The 7,331-nt window shown below is 46.7% G+C and overlaps 1 pseudogene; it reads left to right on the top strand.

Moving 5' to 3' along the window:
- Positions 1 to 788: 788 nt before the first annotated feature.
- LOC119361413 lies at positions 789 to 5,306 on the top strand (annotated as a pseudogene).
- Positions 5,307 to 7,331: the final 2,025 nt, after the last annotated feature.

Here is a 7,331-nt window from a genome sequence, read left to right as displayed (position 1 = left end):
TAGAATCCTCAAATTCTAAAAGGAAAAAAAGTTATGCTCAAATTTCATTTTTTTGAATTTTCGTTAAATCTGGTCAAACTACTTATTCAAGAAGTATTAGTGTTACTACATAATTATTCAAGAATATTAGTGTTACTAAATAATTATTTCAGTTTTTTTGAATTTTTGTCAAATCTAGTCAAATTGTGCTCAAACTATAGTCAAAATAAGGTCAAACTTATTATTCAAGAAATATTAGTGTTACTAAATAATTATTCAACAATATTAGTGTTACTAAATAATTATTTTAGTTTTTTTAATGTTGGTCAAATCTGGACAAACTATGGTCAAAATATGGTCAAATTTATTATTCAAGAAATATTAGTGTTACTAAATAATTATTGTTTTTTAGAGTAATAATTTCAAACTCAAACAGTGAAACGTGTGACTTCATGCTCATGCTAAACTCCTAAGGGTTAATAGGATTGACATCCTACTATTGTCAGGAAAACAACAAGTGTAGACTTGGAAACGAGGTGGAATAGAATCCGGAGGTTAAGTGTGCTCAGGCTGGAGTAGTGAGAGGATGGGTGACCGGCCGGGAAGTTAGATGATTTGAAATGATGAGGGGTGATTAGAAATTAGAGGTTAAATTGAGCAGTGATAAGGAAGGTGAGGGGTGATTAGAGATTAAGTTGTAAAATAATTCAGATATTTGAAAATCCTGAAAAAAATAAAAAAAATTCAAAAAATCATAAAAATACCTTTAGTTCCAGTTCGTGGAGCTCCAGACAGCTGCCGCCATCGTCATGCAGAGCCCGCGCCTCCTATGCCCACACTATTTTCCCTCGCCGCATCCTTCACCGACAAAAACCACCGGTTATGGGCACCCCCCGCTCTCCGCCTGTCCTTCCCCACCGCCGCCATCGCCTGCTACAGTACATGCATCCTGTGCCCATCGCGCGTCCTGATTCCAGGGGAAAATACACCTGCGATTTTATTCAGTTGCTGGATTGATTTGCAGTGTTGCTGCTGGAGGTGGTGTGGCGATCAATGCTTGGTTCGGCATCCCAGAGGTGCCCATAACCGCCGTAATTCCCTGCTCAATTAACCCCAGAAACAATTGCTTGTTGTTGATGTTCCGTTTGTTACATACATAGACTGTAGGTACACACGTTTTTGTCTTTACTACTCAATATATTTGTTGCTACAATTTACCACTAAAAATTGCATAACACTATTTTGTTACTTTAGAATAAAGATGAGATTGTTCTCTTGAATAAATTTAAACTGTAGAATAAGTTCTTGAGTACTTTGTATTAAAAGACAGTCCCACCAAGTTAACCATTTTAGAATCCTCATGACAATTCGAGGACAATCAGTGTACAAGTTACAGAAGCAGAGTACCTGGAGTCTGGATATACTTAACTGAGTGAATTGTTGTTCTAATGTTCTACTTCTTTTGTATCCTTGAATTGGACCAGAAAACCAGATGAAGAACAGATAAACTGTCCCAAGAAGGGACGCCCCACCCCCGAGTTGCTCCCGGGGCGACTCCGGGCAACAACCATAGCACCGCCACCCCTTGCTCCTCGCCTCGGCCTCCCTTTCGTCGTCGTCGCCGGTGGCGTCGCTGACCAAAGGCCGTGTGGCGCAGGCGGCAGCGGGGCGTCTCCTCCAGTGTGCAGGTGGCCGGCGTCGCGGGACGCCGCCTCGTGTCCGTCAGCGTCGAGTGGTGACCCTCTTCTGCTCTAGCTCCCCCCCCCTCCCCGACGTCATGGTGGCCCGCCGGAGTGCCCCCCTCTCCCTCCTCCCCCCTCCAGGATAGCTTGTGGGGCTCCTCGGAGTCGGGTTGCTCTCACGGCGGCTCTGGGTGTCTCTGCCCAGATCTGGTTGGTGGCGGCAGTTGGTGGCGGCGGGGACGGCTGGCGGCACTGCTAAGGTGGTGGTGTTGCCGCTGGTGGTTGTGCTGCTCCGGTGGGGTGGTGGGGCTTCCGGCGCTGTTAGGCCAGGGCGTGGAGGCGCATGATCTGTGGTTGTGGTTAGCGCACCGGCGTGTCTGGCGGCTCCGACACTTGGAGCTTGCCGAGTGACGCGGGTAGGCAGTGGCCGGGCGTGGCCGTGGGCGGTGGCGTGGGGAGGTCCGGTGCATGGTGGTGGCCTCCCGGTGTCGTGGCGGCTTCATGGTGTCTTGATGGCGCCCGGCTTCTCCGGCGTCGGCTCGTCTGCGATCGGACTGTTTCGACCTTCGCCACATCTCCTCGTCGTCTGGGCACTACTTCCATCAAAGGGATGGCATTCTCCCAGCCGCGGTCCATCGCTCGCCCCGCGCCCTGTGCGGCAGGACCGAGCTCGTCTCGTGCCCGGTGCAGCAAGACTGGCCTCGTCCTCCTCATGCTGCTGCAGGACCAAACTCGTCTTGTGCTCGGGGCTACAGGCCTGCTCTGGCCGGCCTATTTGGTCTCGATGCTGGGGGTCGTCCAGCGGTGCGAAAGGTGGGACATTTCCTATCGTCTCTTCGGTTGGGGTAGCGGCGAGTCTCGGGTGAGGCGGTGTCAAGGTCTTTGATGTCGGGGCGGCGGCCCTTGTGGGGGTAGCGCGGTGCTCTTGGGCAGAGCCGGTGGCTTGGTGTTGTCCAATGGCCATGGCCGTGTGGGCGGCGTGGTAGCCGGGGTGCGGCGTTCGGTGGTAGTGAGTGTTGGCCGGGGTGAAAACCTGTTCTATCTTCGGACAGAACGGCGGGTGAAGATTGTTCCCTTCTTGAAGGCGTCGTCGTGACGCTCATTGCCCATCATTCGGCTCCAGGAGAAACTCTGATCCTCGGATCGGGCGGTGGCGGCATTCCAGTGTCGTTCCCTTTCTGAAGGCGCCGCCTTGGAGGCCATGGTTTGTTGTATGTGACTTCATCTCCTCCCATGGTAGTGCTAGGGGTGGTGTTGCTGCGCTCAACGGCTATGTATCCTATCTTGGGTGTGTGCGTGTGTTGTGGTGGCGTGCGTTCGTAATGGGGGATTGATGATCGGTGATTTATACATAAAGCGGGGCGAAAGCCTTTTTCTGTAAACTGTCCCAAATCTCTAAGCATTTACAAGCTAATACCTCATTTCCTATTCTTTTTACCCCGTTTGCTATTACACCATTAATTATGATTTACTTTGCTCATCTTATACCCACTTTGTTTCTTAGACGACTGCTAGAGATGAGGAAGGAGTCCTTAAAGCCGTTGAGCATGGGCACGAAATGTTAGACAGAGAAGTTGCACTGGGTCGAGCCCTACACACATTTTTGTCTGTGGATTAAGCCAAGGAATTAGAATATTGAAAGCTTGGACCTGGGCCAGTAGCTGGCTGGCTCATTAAGCTCGTTTCTGGCCTGGTAAGGAGGGAAGGAAGTCGCTCCGGTCTTTTTATTCGCTCCACATAACGTTTTCTTTCACTTCACGGTGACAGCTCGCCATAAATAACTCGAACTCCAACTTTTCCAATTTCTGTGATCCACGAAACACCAGCTCCCAGATTTTGTACTGAAAGAATTTCTTATTTAACACTATATTAAATGTTGTTTCTCTATTTGACACCAAGAAACTTTTTCTTCCGTATCTAACATTGAATTTAATATTTTCTTTGCCCTTTATGACACTTTCATCCGTTTTGAGACGTAACGGTGTTAAATGACACCTGAAAAGATCATTTTACCCTTTATATGGTATGTGACCAAAGTTTGTGTATGGAGCTCATGTGGCGGCGACTCGCACATTCGGTGTACTGGCAGGACACATATCTTGTGTAGCTCGCACCGGGGTGTGCAGCCGGCGATAGACGGCTAGCGGAGCTGTGGAACAATGACGTGCGGGGCCAAAGATGTTAGAGGCACGCGACGGCTGGGAGAAAAAGTGTTTGGCAACCGAGAGGGCGCGAGATGGCCAGCAGTCACCGGCGTTGTATGCGACTTGTGTTCCGCGGTCGGAGAAATCGGCTCATCCGGGCCGGTTGGATGCAAGCTCTAGACAAAGGCTAACGGGGCCGTGGTCCGGCACAGTGGAAGGGCATGGCGGGCATCCTTGGTCGCACGTCCTGCGTCGCCACCATGGCAACCTGAGCATGCATCACACACGTCCTCGCCACAACAGCAAGGCAGCACCCGTCGCAGCCGTGCTGACTGGGCGTGTGGCTGTGTCGCACAAAAGGAAGGCCCAGGCTAGGAGGCTTCGCTGTCCCAGATCGATTCCTCCTGGATAGAGCACTAGTACATGCCGTACACAAGAGCTAACAGGACTACTTGATTGATTTTCTTTTAAAGTTGAAGTTGACTTACGCACCTAGCAACCGACCCGGCTGGATAAACACATGCAGCTAGCTAGTCAGCTACGTAGCATACAACAAACAAGCTGGCTGGACATGTCTTCTTTTCCATTATTAGCATCTAATAAAATTTTGGCCACATACCATATAAAGGGCAAAAAGATCTTTTCAGATGTCGTTTAACATCGTTAAGTCTCAAAATGGGCGAAAGTGTTATAAAGGGCATAAAATTTAGACTCAGTGTTACATAAGGAAAAAAATGTTTTTCGGTGTCAAACAAGGAAAGAAAATTGAAGACAGTGTTAAAAAGGAATTCTCTCTTTTGTATTACAACCCGTCTAAGATCCAGGAGCTAGCTTCCTGAAGGCAGGTCGTTCAGGGCAGCTCCGCTAGCGCATTCAAAGAAGCTGGAAGCTGGGCATTTGCCGAACAGCCCCTTACTGACAGAATTTTGATTTCCAATCGCCTTTCACAGGTGCTCTAACAATAGCAAGTGTTCTGCTCTACCCAAAGAATATAGGTGGGTGTGTTGTTTTCAATGGGGTGAAATCTGATGCCAGAAAGGTAACAACGGCCCAGCAACCATGGTTAAACTAAATATATTTCGTAGCTGAATCCTCTTCAAATTTGCTGTTTTTAATCTCAACTTGAATTCTTGAAAGCCTGCAGATGCCCGTATTATGGTTCCATAAGATGGCAGATCGACGGGGCGGTACTGTTTGAAGCCGGGCACGCCGGGTGTGCATTTCTCCAAGAGCTTGGCATGACCTGCGAATTCAAGGTGGTACACGAACAGATGAATTTCAACATTGGAGCTTTGATTTTTAAGCTTTGCTAACATATTGTTCTTCGTTGCTTTTTTCCTTGAACATGTATGCTGTCAGACTTGACCAACTCTTGGTCACTCACTTGTGGATGAAGAGCTCCAGTATCTTTGACGATGGATATTCGACCTTCTAGGGGTGTCTCAAGTAGCTGAAGCTGCAACACCATCGTCGTCGTCTTGACCACAAAGATTTCCACTAGGTACTCCTCAGTTTCCCATGCCACATGATCCATTGAAATATTTATCATACTGCTAGATGACTAGCTGTCTGGCATCTCAGTTCGTGTGAGACTGACAAGAGGCCTCGAGGCCCGCATGGCTTTGGCTTATCCATGATTAATTTTTTTTGTAATCGTACAAACAGATTTAGCACGAATTTTTACAGTTACATTTTTTGTAGTTAAAAGAATTGACTGATTTTTTTGGGGTTTATTTTCTTGTTTACGACAGGCTTTAGCCTTTTCTCCAGTTCGTAACAACCAGCGACACGAGTGACCTCGATTCATTTTTTAATCTTTTTTTCCAGTAAAAAATGATCAATGCAAAATGGATCTACAAGTCTACCGTACCAAACTCAGAACGACGGTGGAGGAGTCATACTATACTACAGTACTTTTTGTTTTCCTAATAAACTCTCACTCTATTTGCTTCCGTAATTTCATAACACGATTTTTTTGGCAAGGAAAGATTTTGTTTTCCAAAAGAAAAAACTAGGCAAGTTCAATCGAGTCCATCGGAGTTTCGTAGCCGTGGCCATACACCACTCGCCGGTGTCACAGAGAATGTCGTGCTTGTATTATCCACCACACAACCACCTAGGCAATAGCTAGATAGCACATGTGAACAGAGTGATCACCCGTCACCAACACAACCAAAATCTTACACCTACGGATGATAGTTAAAGTGTACTACGGACCCCCCATCCCCCAACATACACACAGTTTTCACTGTGTGGGCCCCCTTCCCCTTTCTTTCCATTTATATCTTTTTCACCTCATCTTGTAACTTCAATTCGGCAGATTTTGTCTGTTGGTGCAGGAAAGTACCTAACGGAACACAACTACCATTATACCTATCGGCTGATAATTTCGCGCCTACGAATGGTGTCGTCGCTGTTTTCTCATGCTATGTACACACGTGCAAAAGCATTTTCATTGGCTCACGGAGCCCTCTCCACCAACTGCATGCCTCCAGCAGAGTGGAATTTAAACCTGATTAGGCCTGTGCGACATCTTGTGTTTCATGGATCATACGTTTTTCTACATGCATTTGTCACTGCACCACAACATTGTATGGATATCATTTCTTATCTCTTGAGGCACCTTAGTATTCACAACTCTTAAATGACCCCCAAAATTTTTACAGTTAATTTTTTTGTAGTTAAGATAATTGACTTATTTTTGGGGTTTTTTTCTTTTTACGACGGGCTTTAGCCTTTTCTCCAGTTCGTAACGACCAGCGACACAAGTGACCCCAATTCATTTTTTTTAATCTTTTTTCCTGTAAAAAATGATCGATGCAAAATGGATCTACAAGTCTACCGTACCAACTCAGAATGATAGTGGAGGAGTCATACTTTACTACAGTACCTTTTGTTTTGCTAATAAACTCTCACTCTATTTGCTTCCGTAATTTCATAACATGATTTTTTTGAGCAAGGAAAGTTTTTGTTTTTCAAAAGAAAAAAACTAGGCAAGTTCAATTGAGTCCATCGGAGTTTCGTAGCCGTGGCCATACCCCACTCGTCGGTGTCACAGAGAATGCCGTGCTTGTATCATCCACCACACAGCCACCTAGGCAATAGATAGCACATGTGAACAGAGTGATCACCCGTCACCAACACAACCAGAATCTTACACCTATGGATGGTAATTAAAGTGTATTACGGACCCCCACCCCAACATACACACACTTCCCCTAGTTTCACAGTGTGGGCCCCCTTCCCCTTTCTTTTCATTTAAATCTTTTTCATCTCATCTTGTAACTTACAACTCGGTAGATTTTGTCTGTTGGTGCAGGAAAGCACTTAACAGAACACAACTACCACTATACCTATCGGCTGATAACTTCGCGCCTATGAATGGTCCGGTCACTGTTTTCTCATGCTATGTACACACGCGCAAAATCATTTTCATTGGCTCACGGAGCCCTCTCCACCAATTGCATGTCTCCAGCCGAGTGGAATTGAAACCTAATTAGGCCTGTGCGACATCTTGTGTTTCATG

The sequence above is a fragment of the Triticum dicoccoides genome, chromosome 2B, assembly GCF_002162155.2.
Source record: "Triticum dicoccoides isolate Atlit2015 ecotype Zavitan chromosome 2B, WEW_v2.0, whole genome shotgun sequence".
NCBI classification, from domain to species: domain Eukaryota; kingdom Viridiplantae; phylum Streptophyta; class Magnoliopsida; order Poales; family Poaceae; genus Triticum; species Triticum dicoccoides.
Note: the sequence above shows the minus strand (reverse complement) of the source record. Positions and strands in the feature narration are given on the sequence as shown.